Genomic DNA, 16,996 nt, shown 5'->3' with positions numbered 1-16,996 from the left:
TCTCTGTACATATAATTCTTGGAACTGTAACAACCTGATAAATATACAGGCTGTATATTTATGTGTGTGTGTGTATAAAGGAAGGAAGGAGGGAGAGAAAGAAGGAAAAAAAGCATCAGGACAATATTTTATTCTAGACGTAATCATGAGAGTGAAATCTGTCTTTTTAGAAAAGTTGTCTTTTATTTCAGACTATTGTTACTTTACTACTTTGGAATGAGGATATTTATCTGGACAGTAGCGAAGTTGCAAAAATTCTTTTGCTTGAGTGGTGTGGTTATTTCTTTCTGTAGACACAGAAGAGGAACTTCAGTTAGCTGTTTCCTGTGTTGTCAGTTACACTGCTTGAAGTCCCTGGTGTGATGGCAACTGGATGCCACACTGGCAATTTGGGGACCACAAAGAATTAGTTGAACATGATGTTCTGGTTGACAAGTTTAATGAATTCTTTACTCCTACATAATTGGGTAGTTTCATGATCACATCATACCATCAGTCCTGCAGTTATTATAGAAGGGTTTTTCACGGCAAGAAGGCATGTGTAGCTTACTTACAATTATAATTTTGGCTAGATAAAATTACTCTTAGGCTCAAAATGAATTAACTGTAAGAGTACTGATATTTTTGAGAAATTTGTTTCATTTGGATTTTTTTCCCAGTTATTACTAACTTCACATCTGTTTAAAGAAAATTCATTAATTCCACAATTTCAGCTTCTTGCTGTTGGAAATATAGTCAGTTTTTAATCATTTCATTGTCAAAGTTACCCTAGTAGTCTGAAATATGTAGATATAGTACAGTTTATTATATTCAGAATAAGGATATAATAAAGTTCCAAATTTTAGCAGATTTGCTTACTCTGCTATTTTAGCAGATTATAGAAGTTCTATATTTTAGCAGATTTGTTTATCCATTTTCAAAATTCATTCTCGTTCCATGTTTATCCTTTTCAGTGAAAAACAAAGGAGTAGCTTCTACTCTCTTTAGTAGAATAAACCAAAATCCATGAGTAAAAGCCCTATTGGCATTATTTATTGAAAAGTTAGAGGTAATGAAGAAGACAAAGACAACTATTAGCCTTTTCTTTAAAATATTTTTCAACATGAACTTTGTACTATTAGTTTTGAATATGGTTATACATGAATATGGTAGTAGCTTTAGGGAATTAAAAACATTTCAAAGTTGTTTTTTTTTAAAGAAGTGTATTCTTAATCTTTGCCATATTGTCAGTTAGTATTTAAATACCCCCTGGCTCAACTGCATCAATTCTATGCTGATTTATTTGGGAACTGATCTTTTTAAATTCTTTGCCACTGAAATCATGCTAATAAAGAGTTGTATTGAAGTGTTCTGTTCTTATAATTTTGAGGTTTATTGTTAGTTATTTTTATTTAGGAAACATTTTCTAGAGCCATGAACCATGGAATAATCAGGTGACCTGCATTTTTCATGAAAAACAAAAATGCTTCCAGATGATGTTAGACATGTGGAAAAGGATATGTTACTCAACCTACCTAGAATATTCCTAAATAGCCAGTTGTGGTTTTTATAAGGCTGTGTACTCAAAGTTGCTACCTGTTCCAAACATGAGGGGGCAAGCTTATGTGATACAAAGTGTGTATGAACTGGGGTATAAAGCATTAGGAAAGGCTGGCATTAACTACATGCTATTAATATAACATATTAAGCAGATCTATGTGAAAGGAATCCTGCTATAGGAATAGCTTAATGAGTTTACAAATCTAATTGTGGAGGAACAAGGTATAACTCTTAGTTCTAAAAGAATGGCTCATGGCATAAAGGATCTCTGGTTAGCTGATAGAGTTGTTTTCAGTCTTGAATTGCCTTTTGGACACCTGAAATAGTCTCCCTTCTACAAACTCTACTGGCCACAATCTGCAAAAATAACTTCATGAAAACAAAGTGAAACTCACATTATCAGTAATTGAAGAAATAGGCAAATTGATGGTCTGAAATACACTAACTACACCTTAAGTGCTGTGCTATTAAGTCAGTTGACTTGTCCCCATTTTTAGCACCCACAGTCAGTTTGAGGGAGTCCCTGCACACACCTTTCCTTTTCCCCTCATTGTCTCACCTAGCCTAATGGTTTGACTCTTCCAATTGTTCTAATTTACTCTGACTCCTGATAGGTTGCATACCTTCTCAACACCCATTCTTTGCTTAAACACTTTACTCCTTGGACTTAATCCTAAAAATTTCTCTGATTTCACCTATGCCTCATCTCCCTCCAACTCATACCGCTTATTTTTATTCCAGGCCACTTTGATGAAGTAACAGCCCTGCTCCAGGGACTGATGCACCACATGGAGGCTTCCACGCTCATATACTACCCAGGTTAGCTTTGGCATCATAAGTGAGTCAACAAATTCATTCTCAGTGTCACATTCAGGCATTAGGAGGCTTGGTTTACACAGGAGCCCACCATGTCTCTAAGCCCAAACCTGTAGAGTCATCTTAGAAGCTTCTTTGTAATGCTCTTTCTGGTGAAGATCTCCTTGGGGTAGGGGGGCTTCACTTCTCTTGTAAGATCATTATCTAGTCCACTTATCCTTTGTTCTCTTGACTGGGTCTCTCTTATGGGCAATTGACATGGTATTCATAAGCTCCTCTGTTGTCTTTAGTATTCTGTATACATCCTGCATTAATTTACAGGAGGAAATCAGTGACTATATCTTTAATGACCAGTCATTTGAAAATCCAGTAAATCTCTTTGCTTTTAGCAACAGAAATAATATACATTCATGTATGTATATAACTTATGTATATATTACACATATTTTTATATAATACTGTACTTGGATGGTAGAACTCCTGGTCTTGGGGCAGGATTCAAGGTTCTATCTTTATAGATAGGATAAGGATAGAGGAAATATTGAAGTAGGAAATATTGAAATAGATCATATTTATAAGAGGTCAACAAATGTTAAAGCCAAGACTACGTGCATTCTACCTTTCACAGAGCTATCGCTAGTAATAGTATTCTGTCCCCATATTCTTAATTTGTTCTATCACTGCTGGAATATATGGAGATGAACTCTGTGGGCAAAAAAGCACAGTCATGTGCCCCCAACCAACTAAAGATGGTCTGAGATTTTCTTAGCAAGTTTGGTTAAGAGACCCTGAAAAATAAACACACACACACACACAGATGGTAGAATGCTTTTTTTTTTTTTTTAGGTGAAGAAGTTTCATTTCTGTATCTTTCAACCCTGTTATTAGGTTTCCATAACCCAAGGACCCATTGATGGATTTTCCCAAACCAAATAGGAGTTTATTACCTATGGTGAATATTGTTACTACCCAGGCTCATATAAACAGTGGAAGTTTTTAAAATACCTTTCTTTGATCTTTTATCTCCTTAGAAATTTGGAAAATATAGGGCCTCCCCTGGTGGCTCAGCGGTTAAGCACTGGGCTGTGAAGCTGCCCGCAGCCTCTGCAGTGCTGGTTGAATCCCCAGCCACTGGCTACGGTCCTACATGGCACGACAGATCTCTCCTGTTGCGCCCGCTGCTCCCCTCAGCAGTGTATTTCATCAGTCTGCCTATTCTGCTCCACACTCTGTCTCTGGTGAATTCTCTCACCCTCCTGCGCTTCTGACTGTACCCAGTGCTTGTATAAATAAATAAATAAATATTAAAAAAAAAAGAAATTTGGAAAATATAATAGAGGGAAAAAGGAATTTTTTTAAAGATTTATTTATTTATGCATACAAGAGCTGGGGTACAGGCCAGAGGTGTGGGGGTGAGTGGATTCGCCAGAGACAGAGTGGGGAACAGAACAGGCAGATTGACCAAAACACACTGCTGAGGGGAGCAGCGGGGAAGTCAGGAGAGATCTGCTGTGCCATGTGGGTAGTTCCCTGGCTGGGGCTTGAACTCATGCTGTAGTGACTGTGGATAGCTTCATAGGTTGCATCTTAACCCCCTGCACCATCAGGGAGGGCCAAGGAATATTTTTATTATTATTAAAATCATCCTTCAAAAACTTAGATTGAAAAGTACTTGTATTTTCCTGATCTTGAGAGACCAATTTTGAAGATTATGAGATTACTCTTAAATATCTTTAATATTTTCCCCCATCTTTGATATTTTAATTTTGAAATCCTCTGTCAAATATTCAGAAATTATAGCTGCACAAATAATGGGTCTGATCCTTAGAAGTGTTTCCCATTTTAGTATATTGTTAATAGAATGAACATTCATTGTGTCAATTATATACAGTCACATCAACTGCAACTGTAATCAAAGTCTGAGACACTTCCAAGTATGATCCCTCTATATGTACATCTGAGGGGCAGAAAGTTAAACCAATTCTCCCTTTTAGGGTTAAAGGAAGACTAACAGCTATTATATACCAGTTACTTATGCATATTAATTATCAAAACGAGCCAGTGAAATCAGAATTGCTATCCTCAGGAGTAGAAACTAAGACAGAGCAAGAGGAAAGATTTGCCCCAAAATACTTGACTCATAAATAACCAGTTGTTCAAATTCTGACCTCTCAAACTTTTAATCTCATGATAATCTTTCAAGGCCAGGAAATACAAATAATTTTCACTCCAAATTTTTGAAGAGTAATTTCAATAATAACATGAAAAAAATTCCTTTTTCCTCTTTGAGTTGTTATTCTTTGATCTCAGTAAAGTTTTGAAATAACCCAAATTGTAGATAATGGTTATTAACTAGCATACTTCATTGAAATCTCATTATATACCTTATTTTATCTCAGTATATGAACATTTTCTTTAATTCTAGTAATGTGGAATTTAGTACAAGTCCTGGTGTGCATAAATGACGATTGAATGAATTAATTTCATCTGCTTAGATACTTCCAGAGCACTCCTAGTATTAGAGCATAGGGAATAGTTCTTGGAGGAAAGAAAATGGAGTGAGATCCTTCCTCCACCACCACTGGCTATATAACAATGAGCTATTTATGTAGCTTTCCCAAGCTTTGGTTTCTCTGTCAACTGGAGTGTGGTAGCCCTATTTCTTGGGGTTGTCTGGATTATGTGTGATCATGGACTAAGCATAGTGCTCCTCTTCCTTCTTCTTCCATCACCTTTCTAGAATTTTCTGATCCCTGGTCAGAAAAGTTATACATTGTGCCATTGACCTGCACCATCAATCACCTTTCTAAATGACAAAGCTATCCTTACTTATTTTGACCCATCTGATGGGGTTTTTATGTTTTTGATGGTTTAATTTCTTTCTACAGAGAATTGATTTAGCCTGCATGTGATATTCCAGGAAGGAGTGATAGGGTGACAAAATTCTACACCAGGAGTAGATAATTTCTTGTGTTCTATTATGGTCAGTTTCTCTGTTAAAAATGTATAATTCTGCCGTTCCTTTAAGGAGGGTGATAATGTCATTTTGCTTGATTTTAAATAAGATGTGTCCTGAAGGTAAAAATCCTTTGGGGACTCCTTTATGAAACATGAGCCCCAGTTGTTTTACATTCTGCAGGTGCTATGTAAATGTCAAATATTAATGTTTTACTATCTAGTAAAAGAGATGAAAAAAACATTATTGTTGCTGCTGGTTTCATAGGCTACATAGAAGACCGGGCCGTTGTCCTTTTGATTATTCAGCTGCAAAGTTTCTTTGCTTTCAGAGAGTACAGTGAAATAATGCCAGCAATGTTGTCATGTTCATAATAACAGCACAGTTAACATTCAGAGAGCACTTATAGGTGTCAGGAGCTGTACTAAGCTCTTTTCATGCATTGTCCCCTGTAATCCTCACAAAACTCGAGTCTAAGCTTCACATTGCAGAGAAAGAATCTACACTGTAAAAGGTAAAATGACGTATTTGGTAGTACAGAGTCCGTGGGTGATTGAGTGGAGAATTGAGTCCAAGTTGGTTTGATACCAAGGTCTGTGCTGTTAGTCACCCATCCAATGTTGTCTAACTCAAGGAGGATCAAAAATCCATTTCTAATTTTCCATATTTTAAGATATACAATTATAATACCATTAATTATAAGATATTATAAAGATTGAAAAAAGGGCAGTAGAAAAGTATTTATGAAGACACTGGCTGTTGGTATGAGACTGGATTTGACAGGATCAATTCAAACATTGAGTAGAGATAGGAAAACTAGACAAATAATTAACTATTCAATCTGACTGGAGTAAGGGACTCAAAGTCAGATGTCTGCAGAGACAGGAAATAAAAATGAATAAGGCAGGTAGATGCATGAGCCCCAGAGAATGACGGAGCCTATGATGAACTGGAGAGGGTCTGACCATCAAAAAGGACATTTGACACTTGGTGACACTTGTCAGTATTGTCACAAAATAAATGAAGGACCAGTGTTGCCAGAGATTTTGGATTTTCAAAGAAAGACCAAAATCCATATTTTTATGTGTTCTCTTTTGATTTTAAATGTTGACATCTCATACAATTTTTTAAAAGATTTATTTATTTATTTATACAAGCACTGGGTATAGTCAGAAGCGCGGGAGGGTGAGAGAATTCACCAGAGCCAGAGCGGGGAGCAGAACAGGCAGATTGACGAAGTACACTGCTGAGGGGAGCAGTGGGCAGCAGGAGAGGTCTGCGCGCCATATGGGACCCTCGCTGGCAGTCGGGGACCGAACTGGCACTGCAGAGACTGTGGGCAGCTTTGCAGCCTAGCACTCAACCACTGCGCTACCAGGGAGGCCCTCATACAATATTTTTAATGGTACTGAATAAAAATATTCTAGAAACCACCCAAACTAAAGTTTCCAGGTTTTCTTTACCAAACTTGAGTTGGAGAAACTGAAAAAGCAATTGGGCCTAGACTGTATGATATACTGAATGCTAAGCTAAAGACTATTCTTAAATTCATGTGAAATTGAGGTTGCTAGGGGATGATTAATTTAGCAGTAGACTACAAATGGGTGATGATTAATGGATGGGTTAGCAGCAATTACATTCATTGGGTAGCTGAATGGAATTGAAACATAATTAACTGTAATTTGCACAGATTACAGCTGTCTGACACTATTATCAACTATTCAGTTCTACTTTTCAGAGTATATTAGAAAAAACAAAACAAAACAAAAAGGCATCAAAGAACAGAGGCATCCCACTTTGAGGGATTCTTCCTAAACTTAATGAAAACAATGTGTAATCATAAAATATGGATGTCCTTCATCTTTAAGGTCCTGCGATACATTTACTGCCCCCACATCTTCTTTGGCCTGATGTAGCTTCACATTTAGATCCTGCTTTGAATCCATACCTTCATATTTTTATGCCAGTGAGAATGTGAAAATTGATAAGGAAGGGACCCCTCTGCTGAGGCCTCACTATAAAAAGCATATACGAGAAAAAAGAAAAAGATTGCCCACTCCAAAGTGTCCCATGTACAAGGGATGGAATAAGATTTTTAAAGTCAGACCCCCAAAATATAAATGTTTCTTTATTAGGGAATTTGTTAGATTCGTTTATTCCATTATGTGTTTAATTGAGTGTGATATTGTGTCAGGCACTATAAGAAATTAAATTATGAATATGAGTTCCAGAAAGATGGCAGAAAAGTAAGATCTTGGGCTCAAATTCTCCCTATACAGAGAATAAAACAATATCTAGTTAAAAGCAACTGACCCTGAAGGAAGACCAGGGGAATCATTGTTTTTGAAGGGAAAAGTGACATGCCAGAAATGATAGGAAAATTGCAATGTAATTTTTGCTTAAAATGCTACTGGATCAGTGTGCTCCAAGACAAAGATGATAGCTGCAATTCAGAGCTTTGTTTTTGTGGGTGACTAAAGGGCTCATGCTCACATTTGGGACTTTAGTACCTGGGGACTGTGCTCTAGAAGGGATACACACAGCCAGGTGTGGAAAACAGAGGGGCTGACCTTTGGAGATGGTAGAATTCAGGGGAATAGAGATCTGGGGTCAAATGCCAGGGGAACAAATAGATGCCAGTGAAGGCAAATGTCATTCTGCTAGAAATTGACCAAGGATCGGGGTTTGATGGTGAAATGCGCTGCATACATATCACTAGGGGTTTGTGAGGATATCCAGCAGTCCTTGTAATGGCTGACTGTTGGAAAGACACAGCAGTCTCAGGTGTTGACTGTCCATTTGAGCCTGTAGCCCTAGCACATAGGCAAGTGGAGCTCCGGCTTGTGGCGAAGCCTGGTTAGAGGAATGTGAGGTGAATGGGAGGACAGCTGGGATCCTAAACATAAAAGGCTCCTTTTTTAATCATCTGCTGTGTTCTGCAAAACACCTGTCTACCTGCCATGACTGGGATAACATTCACCTATGGTACCTGCTCCCTTTAGACTGACTTGGAAGCACCTTGGCCCTGGCAGCGAGAGTTCTTACCTCCAAGGAAGCATTTTTGTGAAAGCCTTTGGTAACAGAGCCAGCCATATCTACCTAGACCATAACTCTCTCCTGGGCCACACCCCTGAGAAGGGTGTGCTTTGCAAAGGAGAGAATCTTTTATAGGTGCCATTAACAAACCCCAGGAAACATAGACTCCTTATCTGACAGTGATTGCAATTGCAACAGTGACATGTGTGCATCTGAACCCACAGTTCCTAGAGCACTCTGCCTATGCCTACACCCCTGGGAAAAACTACTGGTCACAAACCCACAAACCAGAGTTGGATTATAACTGTGGGTTAGTGCTAGCCCAAGGCTAGTAAGGAAGCTCTGAATAAGGAATTCACTAGGGAGGGAGACCTCCAAATGGGTCCAGAAACATCAGACTATAAAGCAGCAGATTCCTCAAGATGCTGGGAAATTTTTGGTTGATTTTAATTTTGAGAATTCAGTAGGAGTGGTTTGTTTATTCTTTATTGTATGGATTATGTCTCCTTACGGTTTATTCCTTATGAGTGAAAAAGTTTTAAAAATAAATGAATGACATGACAATGATGAATCTATTGAAATAAACACATGGATCCACAAAATTCTTGCAGGTGGAATATGAATGACTGATATTTGGGAAATAGGAAACTGACTTAACTGGCTTGTCAAACAATGACACATCAAAACTGGCACTCAAAGTCTGGGGACTTTATCTCGTCAACCCAGTCCTAGTCGTGGAGACTATTTATTCCAGTCAAAACCTCCTCCAGCCTCTTCCAAACAATGCTTTCTGCCCTTTGGCTAAATGAACTCATAGGTTAAATGCTTGTGTTCCAAGTACATGGTTTCTGATTACGTTTTAGACACAATGGCCAACCTTCACCAGGGGCAGTTGCCAACATCTCAGGTCTTCTGCTAATGTGAACTTTGACCATTGCTCCACTCAGAACAAGATATGAACCCATGGACCAAAGTAACAGTGATCCAGACATTGCCATATAGATAGCAATTATATTTCATCATGAAAAATTCTGCCATTTATATTGGCAGCTCAGGAACTTCCCCTAAGACCTGACTTTGCCTTGAGGAAGAAGTTTATGGAAACTATTTTTTTAATGTATGGAAATATTAAATCTTGAGAAAGATGAACTTTGTTTCATCTCAGTTCATCTAAATACAAAAGAAAACACTTGAGACTCAGGGAAATGACTTACCCAAAGTCACATAGATAGTTCATGTCCTGAATCAGCCTCCTATTTCATACCATGTCAGACAAGATGAACATTAGCAGATATCAGGAATGTGTATTTTTTTTAGATTTATTTATTTATTTATACAAGCACTGGGTACAGTCAGAAGCACGGGAGGGTGAGAGAAATCACCAGAGCCAGAGCGGGGAGCAGAGCAGGCAGACCGACAAAGTACACTGCTGTGGGGAGCAGTGGGTGTGGCAGGAGAGGTCTGCACACCATGTGGGACCGCCCCCGGCAGCCGGGGATCAAACTGGTGCTGCAGAGGCTGTGGACAGCTTCGAAGCCCAGCGCTCAACCACTGCACCACCAGGGGAGGCCCAGGAATGTGTATTATGTTAAGACTTGAATGAAGTATTTTTCTGCTTGGTGGTCTCTGTGTTCCATAGTGTACACACAGCCATTGTTTTGTCTGTCTTTGATAATATTAAAATACTGGGACACTTTCCTAGCTGCAAATGAAGGGAATGGAAACAGTAGTATATAGAAGGTCAAGGCTTACTTCTCTTCTGTTCTTGAATTACCTGCACTTTTGGCCATCTCTGCCATCTGCCTGCTGCCGTTCAAGCCAAATTTCTCCTGGATAACCTGTTGAAAATTTATCTAGTTCTACTTATTAAGTACAGAGAGCTCCTTTAAGAAATCACATTCAGCTTTGGGAAGAAACCTCATTTGCTTCACAAGATGCAAATGATGTGGTCATTTTGTCTAAAAAGCAAAATATGTTTCCTGTTTAAAAAAGGCAGAAGAGAGGGTCCTTTGAGATTTTTTTTTCCTCCCATAAAGAATTTAGATCACTTATCACTTGAATAATGATGCAGACCCAAGACTCCTGTGGCAGGGAGGGACTAGCAATTGGTATTTCCCAGGAGCAGTCTTTTGTCCTGGAGCAGAGAAAGCACAAGCTGTATCAGTGTCAATTATTTAATTCTTCTATTTTAGGCTCCTTTTATTAAACAGGAAATTTCTGGGCTTTTAATATAGTATGAAATCAGGAAAAGTCATACTCGTAATGTGTGATAATAAGAATCATTTCTTTGTAGCATCTTGAAAACAAGATGAATGAAACAGATGATTAGTCATAAAAAAGAGCCTTTGTCTCACAGAAAAAAAAATCCCTGTATTTTCCCTTAATTCATGAATTCTAGAGCATTCAAAAGAGACACTAATATTCTAAATCTGTTCACAGACAACTATGCATCCAATAAAACTGAACAATAGAGATATAGCTATGTTTTTCCATTTAGATGAAAGTATACAATATTTTCTGCAGACCTCTCCACTTCACTGTGTCTGGAAGATAGTCTATAAAAACCATCTGACTGTTGAGCAGATCCAACCAAGGAGACTTGCTCCAGCCTACCACCCTTTTTCTTGCAGGAGCCAGTACACATTTCATGGTATAATTGTGCCTGTGTTCTGGAAGCTGCTGATAAGGACACTTTAAGATTAGCTGGACAGTTAACAATTAGGAAGATCATTACCTTTACCTGTTTTGAATCCAAAAGAAGGCTAGTGCCATTTTCAAGGGATGGGAGGATGACATAAACACAGACTTTGGGGCCAGACGCATCTGAATCTAGATATTAACTGTGCTACGTATTAGCTGTGTAGTCCTGGGTAATACATTTAACATCTCTGAGTCTCTGTTTTTTTCATTCATAAAAATAGAAATAATTGTTCCCTTACTACATTTTTCTGAAATTTAATTGGAATGAAACACGAAGTGAGTAGCTTAGTAAAGTTTTGGAACCTAACAGTTATGTAACAATCAGCAGTTACTATTACAATTAAATAATGTTTCCTAAATTCCAAGTGTTTTTATTCCTGATGACCGCAGTTTAGCTCTGTATTCTCAAAATCACCTGAAGTGTTTTGCACAAAGCTGTGGCTCAATAAGCATTTGTTGCATTCAGTGCAATTCCCAAGTCTTGAATGAGCAATAAAACTGACACGTGCTGTGTCTGCCAGGAAATACACTGGCAAGACTCAGATTGTTCACATGTGTTAGCTGGAAAACGTCTAAGAAAAGAGAGAAGCCAGGCTTTTAAAACAGCATTTTGGAAGCTTCCCAGTTCTCAGTTTCACTTATCTTACAGAAAAGCACAGGGCAGGAGACTGTCTGTTTTTGTGCTGTTCAGTAGCCTCCATTAAACACAACGTCCAGGAAGACTGCTTACGAGGCTGTTCTGTAGAGTAACTGGACTTCAGAAGTCCAATTTCTTTCCTTTTTTATTATTTTCATTGTATTTTTATTGAAGTAATATTGGTATACACTATCATATATAACTCAAAATTGTAGGTTCACACCTCTTTAAGTGTCTGTGACCACACCATATGCACCACCAAAGCATCCATCATCCTCCACCAGAGTCCCTTGGAGTCAGGAAGGTGCTCTATCTCAATAAATTAGTAATACAGTTTATTACCATAAATAAACAAAAATAATAGTTCTTTTTTAAAAAGTCAATAGAACATGTATTTCTAAACAAATGTAGTTAGGACTTTAATTCTTCGGCCATTGATAGGAATTAAATGGTGCTCTCCAAATGGCTTACTTTGAAGAGGGTTTAGCAGGGTATAGGGAAACCACAAGTTGATAGGAAAATGTACCTGGGATTGTAACATCAAAGTGTTGTGATCACCTTAAACCAGTGGCAATAGGAAATGGGTGACAACCTGGACAGTGTCATGTGGAGAGGCTACCTGGACCAGGGCTGTGACTTTCAGTTGGGTGGTCATTCAGGAAAATGGTTCAAGGAGGGGGAAATACCTTGATCTCCCTTCCCTTCCTCCAGTTTCTGCCAGTGGTCCCATCAGGAGCAAAAGGGGCAAAGACATTCATGGATGTTATCCTGCTAGGAAGGAAAAAATGATGTGCTTGTTTGAAGGGACAGGTAAATCAGATCACCTTTCAAACTGACCCACCACAAGTGAGTGTGAAGTGACCTGAGGGGATCTTTAGACATCCTCTCAAAATTCATATTTTGAAACCCAACCCCTAGCATGATGGTCCAGCCGAGTAGGATTATGACAGAAGCATGGGAAAGTGGAGTGTGCTCCACCTTTGCTTGTCAGGGAGACCCAGGTTATTAATCATCTGCAGTCTTTAACACTTTAGCAGGCATTAGATTTGGATTTTAGAATGGTAAGGAACCTCAGAGAATGTTTGACTCAACCCTCTCACTTCGGGTTGGTACTATGTTGTACCCATCATTGTCTTGGGGGGGATCTGATGCCCTGGCAGGTGGAGCCCTTGTAAAGTGTCCCAGGAAAAAAGTGTCGAGGAAAGGCTGTTGCCCAATCCTTCTGTTTCACAATCCCTCTCTCGTCTCTGCCCAATGGGTTGGAACTTGGCTCAAGGTCCTTTTGTTTTGTCTCCAACTGTTATTTGATAGTCTTTACTTTCAAAGTGAGGCCAACAATGTCAAATCTCATCAGCGGAAATACCCCAAATTATAACATTCCAAGCAAAGCTTTGTTTTCCTGGCTTGCTTTTTTTTAATTATTATAGTGGTTTTACATGTGAAAACATGATTATATCATTGGGTTTATCACCCAGTTAGTGTAGAAGATACTTCTTGAGAAGAAACTATAGCAGTTATTGCCCTGATACTATAATTGTTCTTGGACATGAAATTGATTATTGAAACTTGCACGAATGTTTTTCTTGGGTGTCTCCACTTTGTTCTTGAACAAAAGTCTTCAAACTCATTTGTCTTGAGCTAATCCAGAGGAATAATGAGAAACTCAGAGGTGGTCAGGACATGTGGTGCAGAAAGCTGTCACAAGTCAGTCCTGACTTTAACAAGTGAAGACCAGACAAAAAAGCTGCTTTTCCATTCCCTTGGCTAATCAAGCCAAAGTAAAATGACAAGTCTATATATTTAACCTTTAGGGGAGCAAAAACCTGTGACCCCCAATTAGGTCTTTTGGGCAAGAAATTTATTTCATAGGAGGGACTCTGAAAACTGGATGGAAGTTGTTTTTGATATTTACATGTAAACTTTTCTCTATAAGGAGTTCTATAAAGACCTAATCTCTGTATCTCTTTTCAATGTAGAAGGCAGACCTAAGTCTGCAACCTTTTGTTTGCTCTGCTTTCCCCAGTAACTGTCTTAGCTGAACTTCCCCTTGGTCCCATACCCCTCCCTCACACACCTTCCTTGTCTTAGTTAGACTTTTAAGATGGCTTTTAAAGTCACAGGAGTGAGATAGTCCTGCTGGGTCTCTCTCATGTAAACAGGAGGGAAACAATTATTATTAAACATCTTTTTGGATAATTTGCTAGACAATAAGAACCCAGAGACTGTTCTTTATACCCCAACAATCCCTAAATGTCTTCCAAGTTCAATGAAAGACATTTTCAAAGTGAGGAGGTAGGGGCTATGTCATCCTTAAATTAGTAAATTTCCTTTTTGATATGCAAGTCAGAAGGAAACAGAAAAAAAAAAAAGTGACCCATAATAACATTCTCCAAATTCTCCTGTTGTTGGGTTGTAGAGTTCCTAGATTTAGAATTTCCTCAGTTCTTGACCATGGTGTGAGAAGTATTCACAGTCACATCTTTAGCAGATGCAAAAGCAAAGTTTACTTAGAGACAGAATAAAAGGACACCCCAAGAGAGGTCCCTGGGTGGGCACAGTCCTTGGTAAGAACAACTGTGAAGAAACAGCAGTGGAGATGCCAACCTTAAGTGGGGTGCAGCAACTTTCACTCCATCCCTTCCTGGGGTCCATTATGCAAGTGCTCAGGTGGTGTCCTACATTGGTCAAGGCAACAATTTCTAAAAATCTGTGACCCCTCCAAGATAGGGTCACCCCCCCCCCTTCTACTATGCTCATTGGTTATAGGGCCTGGGGAGAGCATATGGGGGTGGGGGTTTTCTGGCTATTGCTTGTCTTGCTTAAGGGAATTGCTTTATTATCCACAAACTGACAAATCTCTGGTACATAGTAAGAATTCTTTATGCAACAGTTATACATTTATATTTTACACACACACACACACACACACACACATATCTTCCTGCATAACCAGTCACTCACCTTTCCACAAAGTAATTTTGCTTACTGAGGTTCCTGTTTGTCAATAGCTCTTCCAAGGTGCAATGTTTTCTTCTGTTAATGTCCACTAGTATATCATGTTGATGTTTTTCTTTGTGTGCGTTATTGAACCATGTCTGCTCTTAGAAATTAATGTGCCCATTTTAACTAGTTCATTCAGTGAGAGGAAGTTCCTGAGCTCACATGCTGAACAAACCTGGTGGGAACTTCACCAAAAGTGTTATTTGATTTCTCCATCTGTCTGCCAATATATTTGGTGCTAAATTCTTATTTTCTCTTTATTTCATAGTGATAGCCAATTAATTCACAGATAGTGAACTAATCTTTTGAATGGAAGGTTTTTCTGTTAGAAGGTAATATGACAAAACCCCACTTGTTTAAACAGCCTGTATTTAAAAGTTTTTGATTTAGAAATTAGAAAATGATTCATAGTTATGGGTATTAGAGTCAGATGTTGCTTAACAGAACATTAGGAAAGACGTTCCAGTCTCAATGTATATAGCTGTCCGATAGACTTAGATGAGCACATATAAAATTTTAAGATTTCTAGTAACCACATTTGAAAAAGTAAAAAGAAATAGTATAGTTAATTGTAATAATTTAGTATTATTTAACCAAATATCTCTATTGTCATTTCAACATGTTAATATAAATATTTTAATAGATTTCTGCCCTTATTTCTGCTTGATCTTTAAAATTCAATGTTTATTTTATACTTATAGCCCTCAAATAGAATACTGAACTTTCACACCTGATCTGTATTTAAATGTTATAATGTCCACAGTTGAAAAAGTAGATTCTCATGCCCATGTTGCTTGAAATGTGCTTAAAAGTTTGGCAATAATAAAAGCATTCAATTTTACATTTAAATTAAATTTTAATAAAATTAGAGATTCATTTTTTTCAGTCCACTAGTCACATTTCAGATGCTCAGTAGCTTTGTAGAGCTAGTAGCTCTCACTGAATGACAAAACTCTGAAACACAGTGCATAATTAAGTGGGAGATTTGATTAAATGATTCCTAAATTCCCTCCCAATCCTGGTGGGTTCATGGTTAAGTCAATTCAACAAATATGTTAAATCCAATGTATGTCAGGAATTGTGCTCAGCATTTTAGTGGGATTAAAAGATGAAAAAAAACCATTGGACAAGATAATAATCTTACTACTGCTTAGATAAATTGGGAAAGACTATTAGTCATTACAAATGAAATATCTGGGTGATTTTACAAAAACCTCTTGAACAGATAGAACTGAAGGCAGCATTAGTTAATAAATTAGTGTGGAAATGAGAGAAGCCTGTCTCCTCCCCCTTAGGCTAGCAGAGGTGGTGTGTGTGCCATGTCTATTGTGCATGGTGTGTGCATATGTGGTGTATTTGTGGTGTGTGGTATGTGTGTGAAATCTGTTGCTTATATGTATGTTGTGTGTGTACTTGTGTCTGTTTGACATGCTTGGTAAAACTTGACCTGTCCTAAGTTGGTAGAACATGAAACAGGGGTTGGGAAAGGAGTTATTTTTTAGCAGGAGTTCAGGATGAAAAAATCGAAATAATAGAAACTCCGAATATATAGCTCATCCAGCCAAATTATCTGATATTTGGATCTTGTATATAACTTCCCTTAGAAACAGAACCATTTTTACAGCTAACCAGCTTTCTCTGTTTATAAACTGCCAGATGAAGGTCAAAGATGTATAAATCTTGGCCCTGAAAATTTAATGCAAGAAAATTAAGTTGATTTGAAAATTATTTTTGAGCCCAGTGTTCATCCTCCCCCACCCAGCTGTTAAACTTGGATGGTGAGAGTCAGCTGCTCTCAAAATTCCTTGCTCAGATAAGGAAAGGGAGTGACATTAACAGACCATCTTTAAAAGCTGTATGTGCCTTGCCAATCAATCGTTATAGCCAAGCTATAAAGAAGTATTATTTCTCCCATTCTGGAACATGGGAATCAAGCACTTAAACCACTTAAGAGTGGCAGAGATAATACTTGAGTTCCAATGCTGGAATTCCAGATTTTATCCTCATTCCATTCCATTGGGGGATGTCCAAAGGTTCTGAAATAGCTTTAATAACAGCACGATGGGCAGTACACAAGCTCCATCTTTTACAGAGCGATGCAAGTACCAAGCGATTGCTCACAACACCTGTTTCTTACATCTCACCATGTTGGTTTAGAAAACTTCTAAGGAAGTTTGCCAGGCTCAACATTAAATTCTCATGTAGTCCAGTTAACACTACCATGTTCCATGCCCACTTACTGTATGCTTAACCCCACCTAACCGTGAGTCCTTGGTTATGGGAGAAAGTGGCTTAGAAATGTGGATAATTAG

The sequence above is a fragment of the Talpa europaea genome (assembly GCF_964194135.1).
Source record: "Talpa europaea genome assembly, chromosome: 3".
Classification (NCBI taxonomy): domain Eukaryota; kingdom Metazoa; phylum Chordata; class Mammalia; order Eulipotyphla; family Talpidae; genus Talpa; species Talpa europaea.
Note: the sequence above shows the minus strand (reverse complement) of the source record.